We start from the raw sequence: 15,042 nt of genomic DNA, 5'->3' as shown, positions 1-15,042 counted from the left end.
CATACCAGAGGTAATGAGAATGAGTAACATTTTGCTTTTTGAAATGCTATTATTTGAGTACCCATGTATACAAAGCAATCAAGACACATTATCAGGGAAAAGAAAACAATACTTGGAGTCAGCATTGGCCCTACTACTGGATTATTTGAGTATCCATACGAAAGTGGTTTAATCGGTTTATGAACTGAATGTTTTTGTGGCCTCCCTCCCCCCACCAGCTTAGTATGTTGAGGCCCTAATCCCTAATGTAATATTTGGATGTGGGGCCTACGGGAGGTAATTAGGTTTAGATGAGGTCATGACCGTGGGGGCTCTGTGATGGGATTAATGCCCTAGGAAGAGACACCAGAGCTCTGTCTCCACATGCAGTCTCCGAGGAAAGACCATGTGGGCACACAGCAGGAAGGCAGCGATCAGCGAGCCAGGAAGACTGCTCTCAGCAGAACCCAACCTTGCTGGCACCCTGATCTTGGATTTCCAGTCTCCAGAACTGTGAGAAAATAGCTGTTTCCTATTTAATCCATTCAGACTATGGTACTTGGTTATAGCAGCCCGGGGAGACTAAAATAATCCCTAAGCCTCAGATTTCATTGTCAAAAAGTATATTAAAATTATAATAAATGCCAGCTTTTTACAGGTCTTCCATAAGTTCAAGTAAGTTGACAGTATGTTAGAATTCTGTCCTGGATAGGTTCGGGGTCTATCTAGTAGATAGCTCATCTCTATAATTAAGACAAACAGCTCATCTTTAGGGGCATCAGTCTATGAATCTTTATGAAACACAAAGCCAAGTAAATCTGTATTCCTAAATAAGTAATTAAGCATTTTTCCCACAGGTTTATTCTTCTAGAATCACAGTTGACAGTAAACTCTTGAATTTCAGGAGTTGAGTGGCAGTTTGAAGTACTGATGTAGGTTGCAGAAAACTACTTGTAAGCTGGGTCAAGGAGCAGCCCCACTGCCCAGGGAAGGGAAATTTGCCATAGGGACTCACTCAGAGTTTGTTCCAATCAGATATCTAAGAGTATACCCAAGTATATGTGTCTGATCCAAATACATATTCAACAAAAGAAAAAAATACAGAGAGCACCCCAATGGAACAGTCCCTGCTAAATGCTGGTAATACAAAGATGAATGAGAAACTCTATCTGCTGTCATAGTATAGCAAGGCAGACAGATGTACACCACAATTGTTATATATGTTAAATGTTTTATATGTTCACACAGTTCTGTATCAACAGAGAAGGGTGCCACCTCACTATACCCAAGGGACAGGAGTAAATGTCTGTGTAGTGCAGGAAAATTCACATAGGAGAACGTTCACGAGCTGAGTCTTAGAAGAACAAGTGGAAGAGAAGAAGCTGGAAAGATCTCCAGGGACCAGGGAATGCTTTGATTGACAGCCTAAATGATTTCAAGTATTGATTTCAGGTAATGGGAACCCATTGAACTTGTAGAAGTCCATGGTCAGATTTACATTCGAGGAGGACTATTCGAGTGATATCATGATAGAAAAGCCTCAAGATGTGTCCCAGATGTGTAGGTGCAGCATTTGAGTAGATGTTGGTATCATTTGCCCAAGACAGATATGGGATATGGAAGGGGTCTAGCTGACTGTTTATCAGTCGTTTACAGAATGGACACTGAGGTGAAGATGATGGTTTCCCTCTGGGACAAGCTGACTTCGAGGTGTCTATGAAATATTCAGTCAGGCAATAAATCATCTGAAATGCTGTGCTAGAAATCAGCAAAGAGACCGAGCTAGATCAAGAACATGCAGGTGGAAGGTGAAGCCATGGACTTGGGGGGTAGGGGTGGGGGGAGGTGGTTCCCAGCTTCTCTGGCCACTATTGTCTGGCTACCTGTGATCCACCCATTCTGTGTGTCACTCCCCAGGTGCATACCATGCTTCCTGAGCTTTCCAGCCCTGCAGATGACCTCTCCTCTAGTCACGCCTTCCTACGCCCTCAGTAGCGGCTGCATCTGCCCTGCAGAGCCTCATTCAACCTCTAAGACTCAGCTCCTGAACATTCTCCTGTGTGACTTTTTCTTCACTACACAGAGTACCTACAGACAATATATTGGAGGACTTTTTAAAAAATAAGTCAGGAGTGCCAACTATGATGAACGCCAATTATTTAAGGAGTGGATGGGGCTTGAGAAGGGGGGACGTGGGGACAGGTAAAGAGTAAAAAGAGACCTGAATGAGGAAGAGGTCATGATTGACCATGTCAGTGGCTGCAAATCACATTAATACATTTGCACAAAATTATGAAGAGTTGCTATTAGAGATCAAATGCTGAGGTCAGGTACTGCCCCCCACCCACCCATCTCACACTCGGTATAAACATTTTGGTTAAAGTTTGACAAAACAAGGAGAGAGATATGTGCTAATTTTGCTTATCTTGCCAGGCGTGCAGGAAGATGTGATTTGCTACTGATTTTCTAATATGGAAGAAATAGCTTTAGAGTTTTTCACTTTGACATTCTATTTCATTGACACTGACAGACAGCCTTGGGTTGGAGAGAGGGATTGTTGCAACTGAGGTAACTCAACTAATTATCACATCTAAACCTTAGTTTTTATTTCCAAACTAAAATATGATTGGTCATGATGCTGTGAAAGTTTCCCCACACACACACTTTAAAAGTCATATTTTCCTGATATGATATCATAATTGTCAGATCTAGTTTTGTGATAATTCCACAGTAGTGCAGCCCAACTTCCCAGGCAGCAGGATTTCAGCAAGATCCATTAAAAACAGATATTGATATCTATAGATTTTCATAAAGCTGCAAATATAAAATAGCCATATTCTGAATATGAGATTGTATCACTCATGCTGCTAAAAGATGATGATGGTAATATAACTTTTTGTAATACAGGTTGTAAACAAGACAGGTTCTGAATAGAAATTGTTTTGATAGTCTATCTTGTAGTTCCAGACAAGAGAAGTTTTTAGGAGAATGGCCTCAAAAGCCCACCCTTGGGGTCTTACAATGACCCTGACCACGTTTTCGTGTTTGTCCTTTTGGTCTCAAATGTCGTTTGAAGCCTCACCAGCATTTTGAATTGGATATTCTATTTTTGTTTCTTCTTCTTTCTGGCTATCCCTGCCTGACTAGTGGGCCACTTAGAGATTTTGTATTTTTGCAGCAATGTAGCCATGTTTATTCATTCTTCAAACTCTAACAACTTAAAACAAACCATTGTCTGGCTTATAGCAAACACCAAACCCTAAATTTCCAAAGACTGCATGTAGTTTAGAATGCAACTCGCATTAAAGGCAATGGCTGCCTAAATCCCATGTAACTCTTTGAAAATGTTGGGGTTTGTCAAGAGGGTTCCAGAAGAGGAATATTCATCTTTCTCTTTTGCAGAGTTAGGTAGGTTTTTTTTTTTCCTAAAGTTATTTCACTCTCCAAGGATACCCTCTGTCAGCTAAAGAGCCCCACGTGGTGCTTTGAATATCTTCTTTTACCTGTCCCCAGACGGTGAAGAACTGAAGTTCAGTTTGTTGAAAGATCGTGTTTTGAAGAAAAGCAAGGCTTAATTTCTGTCTTTCATGTTCACTGACAGCATTGTCACTCACTAAGCTATTTCTTTAAGACTTTGGTTACAGTGCTAATATCTCTCTATATATTTTATTTATGTGACTCGGTCTGTGATGAATAACACATTTATGCAAAAATCTCAATATAGCTTCCCAATGCTGGTGCACAGAACGGGCAAACTTCTACGGTCTAGTTAATAAAATGCAGTAAATAGCATATAGTTTCAGAGGCAATTAGTACTGTTCACGACTTCAATTACAAAAATAAAAAAGCCCTTATGATTTCTAACAATTGTTATTTATCTTTCATCTAAAGTGTTCCTCTTGTCCATGTCAGCTCTGGCCCAGAAATAACAGCATTGCCAGTGGGGGTAAATACAGCTGCTGACCGTGCTCAGATGAGGGAGGCCAGGCCAGGCCCTGAGCACCTACCACTCTTCCCGGAGAGCTGCTCAGTGGGACTTCAGACCGATCTTCCTCCAGGACGCCATCCACTCTTGTCCCCCCATCCATGTCAGTTACGTGCCTTCTCTGTTCATACAGCCATCCTGAGGAGTACCTTTTGCTTTGCTAATGCAAAGGAGAAGAAAATCTCATGAAATCAGTTCAAACTTAGAAAAGGTTGGCAATTCCAGGTCGGTAAGGTCTCTGGCATATAAGCCTCCTGAAGAGGCACTTTGTAAAACAAGGTCATCTTCATACGAGATGCCCCCAACTCACTTCGTCTCACTGTAAACCTGCTGGACACGAAACGAGCCCAGGGTGGGGGTTCCGTAGTCCTTCGTCCAACGTTCCATCTCCAGGCAATGCCAGAGCACCTATGTTCTGCCCCTGAAGTCTCTCCCAAGGAGGCTCACATTCCAGAGAACCTAGAAACATCATACTTGATATTTAAATCACTCTGTCCCCTCTTCTCAAATGTACAGGGCACTCATCACACTTGTATTCAGGGTAACAATGTTATGCTAGTAAATTACATATGTTCAGCATCTACTGCAAATAGAATTTCTGATTTACAATTTACAACATTATCTCTTCCACCCTCTGGGTTTGCATTGTGGCTCATCCAGGGGCTTTTACTCAATATGTGTTTGTTTTTATGAAGATGAAAAAGAAAAAAGAAAAAGGCCTCCTCCTTTCTCCTCCCCATCCTCCATCAAATGTGCTAATAGCACTGTCTTTTGATTTAGAAGAAATCCTATTGAGGACCTAAAGGCGTGTCATTATGGCAGCGTCATTATCTGATTCTATTCCTGATTGGCAGTCCTTTACAGAGAGCCATATTCTTTTGAAAACAATGATATAGGGTATTTGAAATAAACAGAAGAGCCCTAGTCAGTGAATACCTTGCCTTGCTATGGACTGTGACTTTTAAAGCCAGTTCCTAGGAACTCAACCTTTTTATCTTCACATGTTCAAAATTAATTTGCCAACCCATAGAGGCAGGCTCTCTCCCCTCACTAAAATAGTCTTTAAAACCATTGGAGTTTAGACTGTGCTTCCCATATGGAAGCAGAGAGGAGGGGATTTCCAGTGTTGTTCTTCTTCTTTTTAACTATATCGCTGATTTATTTATTTTGAATAATTGAGAAAAGAGATCTGTTTTGCAGAGGGCAGAGGGCGGCAGCTAATGCACAAACTCCTAGTACACCACGCTAGCTGAACTCAATTATCTGGGGTCTGGGGAGACTCCAACCTTCCTGTTTCTGTTTCTCAGAGGCAGGCTAAAAATCACCCAAATGGAACTGGTTTGCTGAATCAGGTTACAATGGCCAATTCCATATTCTCATTATTTCAAAAGATTGCTCCTCTACACCGAAAAGCATTGCAAATAAACACTAAAAAGAAAAGAAAACCTCAACTTCTCCCTGGGAAGACTCTGCCTTAAGGCTACCTTAGCATTCCTGTTTGCTAGCATTCCTGCAAATACTAAAACTCAGAATCTCTGAACGCACACCGAGAGGACGCTGAGCAGGCACGTCAGGAAGGCCAGCAGCACAGCCCCCTACTCACAACTAGATAGTCTTTTCATTTCAGAGTATTTACGCGTGTCTTCTTAGCTCTCTGGCTTCCCATTAAATTCATCATTTTTGCATTTCAGTTAAATTCTCTACTCTTGAAGGAATTATTATTTTTCCAAAGGTTCGTAGCTTGTCCTGTTGGCTATTAAGTTTGTTTATTAAAGCAAAAGGGAGAACAGGAGGAACTCAGTATCATAGAGCGCTGACTACGTGCCCAGGATACGTCTTAGGCTGCCTTCCACGCATAATGTGTTCTTTTTAAGAAGCCCTCCCTTTCCTTTCATTCAAAACATGTCAGACAAAAGCCTTTCTGGCAGAAAAATTTGAAATAGGCTTATTTTGATCCCCAAAAAGGTTAAGGGGACATTATTTAAATTTTTGCTTAGGGGATCCAGATTGTCAAACTACTTCACTGGATAAAAGGAATGATGCAGATAGAATCTGCATTCAGATGCTTTATTACTATTTTTCTTTGGTTTGTGTGAAATGTGTTCTGGAAACCAGCGACAAAATGAAAAGACAACCTATTGAATGGGAGAAGATATTTGCCAATCATACATCTGATAAGGGGTGAATATCCAAGATATATGAAGAACCTTCACAACTTAATATCAAAATAACCAACCTACCAACCAACTCACCCGATTAAAAATATAGGTTTAAAAAAAGGACTTGAAAAGTCCTTCTCTTTCCAAAGAAGACATACAGATGGCCAACCGGTCACATGAAAAGATGCCCCACATCACTAATCATCAGGGAAATGCAACTCAAACCACAATGAGATACCACCTCATACCAGTGAGGTTAGCTGGTATCAAAAAGGCAAATAACAAATGTTGGTGAGGATGTGGAGAAAAAGGAACCCTGTGCACTGTTGGCAGGGATGTAAATTGGTGCAGCCACTATGAAAAATGGTATAGATTCCTCAAAAAATTAAAAATAGAACTACCACATGAGCCAGCATTTCCACTTCTGAGTATTTATCTGAAAAAACCTGTAAACCCTAATTCAGAGATAACATATGCACCCCCATGTTTCCTGCTACACTGTTTCCAGTGGCCAACATACCCAAGCAACCTGAGTGTCCATCAGAAGATGGATGGATAGAGAAGATATGGTACATACACACTGTGGAATATTACTCAGCCCTGAAAAAGAATGAAACCTTGTCGTTTGCAACAACATGAATGGAACTAGAGGGTATTATGCTAAGTGAAATAAGTCAGACAGAGAAAGACATATACCACGTGATTTCACTTAATTGTGGAATCTAAAAAACAAAACAAATGAACAAACAAAACAAGCAAAAACAGACTCATAGGAAACAAACTGTTGGTTACCAGATAGAGGAGGGGCACAGGGCGGTGGTGGGGGGGGATGTAGTGAATAGGTGAAGGGGATTAAGGGATACAACTTCCTGTTTTAAAATAGATAAGTCATTGGGATATAATGTGTGCCATAGAGAATAGAGTCAATAATATTGTAATAATCACTTTGTATGGTGACCGATGGTAACTAGACTTAATGTAAGGATTATTTTATAATGTATAAAAACATAGAATCACTATGACGGACACTGAAACAAATAGGATATTGTATGTCAATTATACTTCAATAAAAAAAGGAAATGCACTTTGACAAAGGTACACAAATTTTAATCAGAGGTGAAGAGTATGAAATTAGAGAGAGAACATCAATATTTCCCTCCAGATTTAGGATATTTTTTCCAAATATCTTTCTCCATGAAGCTCAAATGTTGAATGGACCTGCCTTCATCTTCCTTTAAAATTGCTTTCCTGGATATTTTTAAATTAATCAGTCAAGCAAATATTTATTGACCAATATACTATGTTCAGCACTGAGAGAGCTACAAGGCTGTATAAGAACTGACCTCTTATCTCAAAGAATTTATAATTGAGTTCAAGATCTGTGAAAAGTAAACCAGAAGTTCAAGGCAGTATACAAGAAGCAACCAAAACGTAGAGAGACAAAGCCAGGCAGTATATTTAATATATTAAAATTTTGTTAAGTGATTCCTTATTGCACAGATACAGTTAATTGAAGAACCAGCGTATGTCCCTTATATGAATAAAATTAAAAGATCTCCTATAACATAACTGACTATAAATACAATCAAATTTAAAATAAAACATTACTACATTTATACATCCAAATGAAATACCCACTCAAATTAATGCCTTGGTATTCTGAGTTGCCAACTGGAGGGGAAAAAAAACCAGAACTAGATGCTAAATTTGCATGTGATTTCACTTCATATAAAAAGGTATCCTGTCCCTTCCTGCCCCTTTCTCACTCCTTCCCCGCCTTTCCAAAACCTGAAGACATCTTAGTACGCTGTTAACAGTGCCCCAAAATATTCAGGTCCTAATCCTTGGAACTTGTGAACTTGTTTCCACAAGGAACCTGCACCTTACATGGCAAAGAGGTCTTTGAAGACATGATTAGGTGGGGAGAGTGTCCAGGCGGGCCTAAGTGCAATCATGGGGGAGACAGAGGGAGACTGGACGTACACACGGAGGACGTGGTGTGAAGGTGGGGATGAGAGAGGTTAAAGGTGTGGGCCTTGAAGACTAGAGTAATGCTGTCACAAGCCAAGAAATACCAGCAGGGACCAGAAGCCAGAAAAGACAGGGAACAGATTCTCCCCCGAAGCTTCTGCAGGCGGGGCAGCCCTGAAAAAATCTTGATTTGGGCCCAGGGATAGTGATTTCAGACTCTTGGCCTCCAGAACGATGAGAGAATAAATTCCTCTTGTCCTAAAATACCAAGTTTGTGGTGATTTGAGAAACTAATATAGACACAAATGTTTATTGAATGTTCACTGTGAGGCAGTTACTCTATATGAGACATCTCATTTAATTCTTGTGACAACTATTATTGTTATTATTGTTATATGGATGAGAAAATTGCTGCTCAGAAAGGTCAAGTGACTTGCACACATCTATCTGACTTCAGAAGCCCAAGCTCTTCCATGATGCTTATTTGCCCAGTGCCGCCTCTTCTCTTTGACTGGCAGCCATCCTTGTGTGGGGTTGGGACAACCCCAACCCATGTGAAGTGTAACCCGCTCCAGCATATACATGAGTAGATTTCTTTCCTTTTGTCTGTGCCACACGTTGCATTCTAATCCGACACTGATGCTCAGATCCACACTTAGTTTAAAACACAGCACACCACCATTGCCTTCTGGCTGTCTAACTTGACAGTGGTTCGGTCCTGAGAGTCACACTATGAAACAGGCCCTTCTGGCTCTGCCCCAGCCTGGCCGGGGGAGTCATATCTCAGCTCCAGACTGAAAAGTTCCTCCTGGCCACTGCAGACATACAGCTGATAATGACCGTGTACACTGCTCGTTAACATTTTGGCAAAGGAGGCTAATAGAGAAGAGGGGCTGAGCTGGCGTGGGGGGATGTTCATGTTATCTCTCTTTCCTCTTCCTCCGTTTGATGGCTGTCCTGGCCTTTGAAGTTGGGTAAATGCACAGCATGGTGGCAGGAGATGCCAGCTGCCCCACACCACTGGCAGAAGACTGAAGAGCGGTTGCCTTCTCTCCCCAGCCTGGGAGGGGTGCCCTGTTACAACACTTCCCCCCTGGGGGATTGCACATGGGGAGCTGTCAAATAACAAGTCTCAGCTGGTATACTGCTCGTGAGGCCTTAACAGGATCAGCTCTGGACAAGGGTTTCCTGACTCCAGCGTTGACTTCTCAGATGGTATCTCCCCTTCAGGTCATCCCTGCGACATCAGAAAACACAGTCCCAAGCAGCCCGGTTGGTTATTTTGCCTTCTTCCTTTGCCTCTCTAACCCCCTCTTCTCTGTACCACCTCCTTCCCAAGTCCTTGCGGTTTCAGGGGCTGACCTCTCTGTGCCTTCTTTCCTTTCTGTTCAAATGTAAACGATGTGGCCTGTTTACGCCACAAGCACTCAATAAGCACCTCCAGGAGACAGAGCAACGTGTTATGATTTCTACCTTGTTACAGTACAAGGAGGCTCCAAGGGAACCCAGCAGCTGCGTGGAAAGGGCAGCGAGGGAGTGGCCAAGGGCTGGGAGCTGGACCCACCTGGCTTTTCCTGCCAGAAAAAGAGAAAAGCTTCCAGGGCATTGCTTCCTACTAAAGCAGACACTCCCAGACGCTGCTGGAAGCATCCTGAGATGGCGAAACAAAATGCCAGGAGACACTTCGGCCCTACTGACCCGGATGAAGCGACAAGGCTGGAGGTCAGAGTGGAGCAAAACTAACCCAAATGCAAGAGACGAGACTTTTGAAAGGGAGCAGGACATAGAGACTTGAGGAAGTCAAGAACGAAGGGTTGAGGAGATGGGGCCATGCTCAACAATGCACAGATTAGGAGAAAAAGATGATTAAAAAGCACATCCTTTTACAAAGAAGCAACAATCAGCCATGAGCCAGCTCGGGTGGAAACTTCTGGGTCCTCTTACTGGATTCTAGTAGGTACCACCCTTCTGTCCTTGGGACTCAACTAAAGCCTCATCTTCTCCGAGAAGCCTTCCTAGTTTAAGGAAATATTAATATCGCTACTATGTCTATTAAGAATAATAATAAAGTTGATCAAACACTGTCCATGTACATGCCAGGGTTTATCCTCAGTGCTATATTAAATCCCATAGTCCCTGTGATAGGGAGATGCTATTCTTATTCACAGTTCCCTTCTCTAGAGAGAAGGAAACTGTGGGTTGGAAACAAAAGTAATTTATCCAAGGTAACCATTGTAAGTGGTGGGACCAATTAGAAACCAGTTAGGAATTTGAGCCTGAGTATATCTCATTTTGAAGTTCGTGCTATATTGCCAAATACTATATGGCAAATGGTCAGTAATATGGATGTATGCACACACACACACATGTGTGCACATATATGTACCCTTTTTAGCGTCATTCTTATGGAGATGGTTCTCTGCAGTAGCTCTTTGGTTCTCTTAAAATCCTCTGATGTCATGACATGTCTTTCATCAATTTCTTTCTGTTACTCTTTTAGGAAAGGTTGGCCAACTGTCCCAGGATACAATGATGCTTATCATGCCCTCCATAAAATAAGAAATATCTACCCATCTGTAATTCTCTGTTTTCCGGACCATTTCTTTTAACGCATCTTGATCCTCCATGAAGCCTTTATTTTAACACTCAGCATAAAATTCATCCTCTCTTTTCCCAAGGTAAATTCAGTACTATTACATGCACAATTTTTTCTTGGTCATTAAGGGTCAAAACCAGAATACAAAATCAATGGCAAGAAGACAAGCTGCAGGTTTCCCCACAGGACAAGGGGGAGCCCCGTGAGTGAGTGTCCTGCAGTTTGGTGCCTGTAGAGTCACTGGCTGAGAATATACCTTCCACCGTGGTAGCTCAGTAGTACCTAGAGGTTCTCAATCTTATACATGCATCAGATTCATGCAGACGGCTTGTTAAAACAGGTTCCTGGGCCCCCACCCTAGAGTTTCTGATTCCGGAGCCTGGGGTGGGGCTCTGCAATTTGCATTTGGAACAAGTTCCCAGGTACTGCTGGTGCCGATCTGGGCCACGTTTTGAAAACCACTGGTGTCAAAAAATGGATTTACGTACCTATTTAGAACTAAATAACATCATAACCAACCGGGCTGCTTGGGACAGTGTTAAATGTGTGTCTGTGTGCGTACCTATAATGTATATGTGTATTCACATATATATAATGCATATGTATATTCACAATATATGTGAACATGTATATATAAATAACTGTTCAAATCATGTTCATTCAGATCTTTTCTTTTTGTCCTCCTAACTTCCCCTTGAAGTAGCAAAACACAGCGTGTCTAAGACAATGGGGACTTAGTGAAAACAGCCAATTTTCTAGTTACTAGCTATGCTATCTGGGGCAGCCCACATTAAGCTTTTTAAGACTCATTTCTAAAACTGAAAAAAATATGAGTATGTGCTTTTGGTATTGTTGTGAGGATTAACTGAGATAATGCAGGACAAGCTCTTCAAGGGCAGTCTGACATTTGATAAATCCCATCAACACAGCTGCTGTTATCCTAGTCCCGCTGCTGAGGCCCTAAAAGATTAGGGGACTGGCTCAATGACCATGACCTGCTGGGAGAGGAGCTGAGCCTCTTGATTTCCAGGTCCAGATTCTGGTTGGGTGATTTCAGCACACTGCAGATTCTGCAGGCAGCTGTGGCATGGTGGTGCCTTGGTTAATGAAGCCTTGGGGAATGGAGCTCTTTTATTCCACATTTTAAAAGCAAACAAAAATCCCTTCAGAAATCATTTGAAGAAAAGCTGCATGTATTCACAGCTGCCCATGACAAAAATACCTGCGAGCACAGCTTCTATTTGTCCCATCGCAGGTGAATGCAGAGGGCTCTTACTAGGCAAATCTGTAACGATGAAGAAGATTCCTTCTGTCCACCTCAGCTGCAAGCATCGGGGGTTCTCTTTCCTCCCCTTCCTTCCAGAGTAAGAAGGGGCCTGCTACAGTCACGTATTGTTAGATTGGCTTTATGGTGAAAGAGTTTTAATATACAATCACATTTGTATTTTAAGTCTTTCATATTTAATTAGGAGAATCAGAACTTTTCTTCATTAACATAAATTTCAGGCATTAGCTGGTAGACAGAGAGAAATGAGGGAGGTTAAGAGAACCCTGGGCTGTCTTCTCTGTTTCCCAGAGACATTAGAAAGAAGGATGAACTGGGAACTGCTACACTCTTTCTTCCCAGTCAAGGACGTGCCGGGGAGTGGAGGAGGTTGGGGCGGGAGTGGGGCCTCCCAGAATCCCCATGACTCAGCCCCCCGCCAAGTTCCCCCAGTAAACATGTAGGTAAGAGCCGTGTGCTGCCGGCGCTCAGACTTTCAGGACAGGTCTTCAAACCCCACTCAAGCAGACTGCTGCCCCTGTCCTCCTCCTTTATAGGAATTCTGGGACGGTCAGTGTTCCACACTGTCCCTATGGCCTCTCCTGTCCCTTTCTTAACTGCCTACAGGTAAGCTTCTTTCCTCCTGTCTAGTGTGTGGACTTGTACAATTTACTTAGCCTTCCTGAGTCCTAGGTGCTCCAGTTTTAAGTAAAAATGACATCTCCCTCATTGGGAACAGTCTGAATGACAGAAGATACTATAGACAAGGCACCTAGGGCAGAGCCTATACCTGGTGGACACTTAATAAACGCTTACTCATTCATTCCGTTTGTCGGGCTGCCATTTGGTCAGCTGTTAAAATAAACCTTGTGTGCAGCTACGGTGAGCCTGGCACTCAGCTGGCTGCCGGAGATACAACAGCGAGCACGACATTATTCCCCTCATGAAATGTGTGGCTTGGTGCACGGTTCTCAGCCCTGGGTGTGCATCACAACCTCTGGCAAAGGGGCGTCCCCAGACCCCACCCGGCATCTCTGCAAACTCCTCTGGTGTTCCTGATGCATAGCTGGTGCTGAGAACCGCTCTGGGGGCTAAATCTCTTCCCTTCCCTTCCCTCCGTCCCCCCATATTAATCTGTTCCTTCCCCTGTCCCCTTTGTCCCAGGGAGGCAGCACAGTTTAGGATTTCTGGTACGTTCCTTGTTATTTTAGTTGCTATTTTATATGTTAGCTATTTGACCGTGTTTTGGTCAAATCATCACTGTTCAGCATCTAGGCACACATCCCTGTACTGCTATATATTTCTACGTCAGGTAGTAATATTTACGATGGATACTACGGAGACGCTCATCGCTGAGCTGCGTCTTCTTTGTTAATAACGCTTATGCCTGTAGACTTAACAGTGGTGTCTGGGTTAGAATTACTGTTTTGAGAACTGTGGGTTTCCTTCCTGGTCCTTTGTTCCCCATCTTCAGGTCCTGTCCTAGCGGCAGACTTCCTTCAGTTCCCGTTAATTAATGTAACAAAGTGTAGTCTGGAACTCAAGTGTCCCCTCTGTATCAGGATAGTTGAGGGTCGCTAAAACATAGCTCTGGGTACCAGAAGCCTTCTGATTACTAAGTTCATACCAAGTACTGTAATTATTATGATGATTTATCACTCAAAAAATCCTTGATAGTATAACCAAGTCCTTCACAGACCCATCCAATTTAGCTCTGAATCAATACCAAATGTTATCCAAAAGTCAAGCTCTGTTGCAAGACACTAGACCCACGACTGATCAATAGACAGAGACAGATATGCAGGCTGTAGGTGGTCAGTTATAATTCTAAGCTGCCAGTTAAAAAAAAAAAAAAAAAGGTAAAGGTAAAGAAAGGAAGAAAAAGGTTAAAATCCTTAGATTGGGTGGAATGAGCTGAAGTGTTTTTCAAATGGATTTGAGAAACTGAACTGTTCCCAGGCGGAAAGATAAAATGTGAAGCTGCAGTCAGCCTGCTTTTCTGGCTCGCCTAACCTTTTTACTGCCGGATAATGAGGAATCAGCTATAATTTAGACACAGTATTCTTTCCACAGATTATATTGAGGGTTGGGGGTGGCGGAGGGAAAGGGGAAGGGGGAGAGACTCACTTTATAGCTCACTCTCTGGTGGAAGAGACAAACATGCTCTTCCCCAGAGACCCGTTGGGGGAGAGCTGCCCTCTGCATGTGTTGTGACGAATTTCAAGTCAAGAGGGTGCTTGGATGGGATTTATTACAATTGGAAGAAAAGAAATTGTAATCTTTATGGGCCAACGACACGGAGCCTTATAATAAGAGAATGAAGGATCATTTCAAATTTAAAGCAAATTAGATCACAGGGGTCAAATCTCTCAGCAGAGAGACTTCATACCTGCAGGGTATTGCTCATACATTTGACATCTCCCCTCCCCAGGTTTTGTATTAACATTTAAGAGTTTTTTCAAAAACATGTTTAATACTCGCACGGAATGAAAGTGTCTTAGAAAACCAAGTAATGCTCGGATGGAGAAAGGGGAACCTACTGACACAGCTCATGGACCCATATGATGAACCAGGGTTTGCTTCTGGACCTATGAGGGGCCTCACCGGGTCATCTGGTCAAGGTCAAGTCTTAGGCAGGAGTGCACCCATCCATTCCGGAAAGAGGGTCACATTTTCAGCTTCTTCATAGAAAGAGGCCTTCTAGTTTTTCCAGTTGCTTGCTCTGCTATGATCTCTCAGCAAGACCAGTAGGTTCTGTCTGTCTTGCAGAACTCTTGCCTTCCAGTTTAAATCTGGTCTCTAACCTGTCCTTGTCGTTTTCCCCTAGTCCTTGAAAACACCCACCATTCACATGGTTCTGACCCAGAACATTTCCTACAATTAAGCTTCGCTCCCAACCAAAGATGTTCCCCGTATCATTCATCTTTTAAGGAGGTGTGTGACTTGACATCTCTATGGAATATGTGCAATACGTATCCATCGTGCTGTAGATCTGTTCCTCACCAAAACAGGAGCACGGAGGCTCCCTCCTTCAACCCCTAGTATGGCTGTGCCTCCTTGCTCCCATTCTCGGCCGTGAGCCAAGGTT

Source organism: Manis javanica, chromosome 6 (assembly GCF_040802235.1).
Source record: "Manis javanica isolate MJ-LG chromosome 6, MJ_LKY, whole genome shotgun sequence".
NCBI classification, from domain to species: domain Eukaryota; kingdom Metazoa; phylum Chordata; class Mammalia; order Pholidota; family Manidae; genus Manis; species Manis javanica.
This window is presented reverse-complemented; position numbering follows the sequence as displayed.